Source organism: Penaeus monodon, chromosome 19 (genome assembly GCF_015228065.2).
Source record: "Penaeus monodon isolate SGIC_2016 chromosome 19, NSTDA_Pmon_1, whole genome shotgun sequence".
Classification (NCBI taxonomy): domain Eukaryota; kingdom Metazoa; phylum Arthropoda; class Malacostraca; order Decapoda; family Penaeidae; genus Penaeus; species Penaeus monodon.
In genome coordinates this window covers 39,738,076-39,738,422 of record NC_051404.1, presented here as the reverse complement: position 1 = coordinate 39,738,422, position 347 = coordinate 39,738,076, and the positions used below count along the sequence as shown (strand labels likewise).

The window sequence follows — 347 nt, the reverse complement described above, 5'->3', positions numbered from 1 at the left end:
ATTCTTTTTACAGCATACTATAGTCAGCACCATGAATGAGCAGCAGTCTGATGGGCTTTACTTGCTTCGAGGGATAGACAGATAATGAAAAAATGAGACAATCGAATCATAACTGAAAAAAAAATCATGCTTAGATTTTATTCATAGACCATACCAAGAGATGAAGGAATAAAAAGGGTAAAGAAAAAAATTTCATTCATCTTGTTCACAAGTGATCTCGAATCTCTTTACTACATGAATGGAGCCACATTGAATAAATTAATACCTGGGATAAAAGGAAGTGTAAAGATTATAGTTCTGTGCTGAAAGTATACTGAGCTCCTCAGAATAGATGATTTGTCACAAAG

The 347-nt window shown here is 33.7% G+C and overlaps 1 protein-coding gene across 1 annotated transcript in view; it reads right to left on the bottom strand.

Moving 5' to 3' along the window:
- Positions 1–347, bottom strand: part of LOC119585225 (monomeric sarcosine oxidase-like) — a gene marked incomplete in the record, with an annotated part of 15,411 nt that overhangs the window by 4,208 nt on the left and 10,856 nt on the right.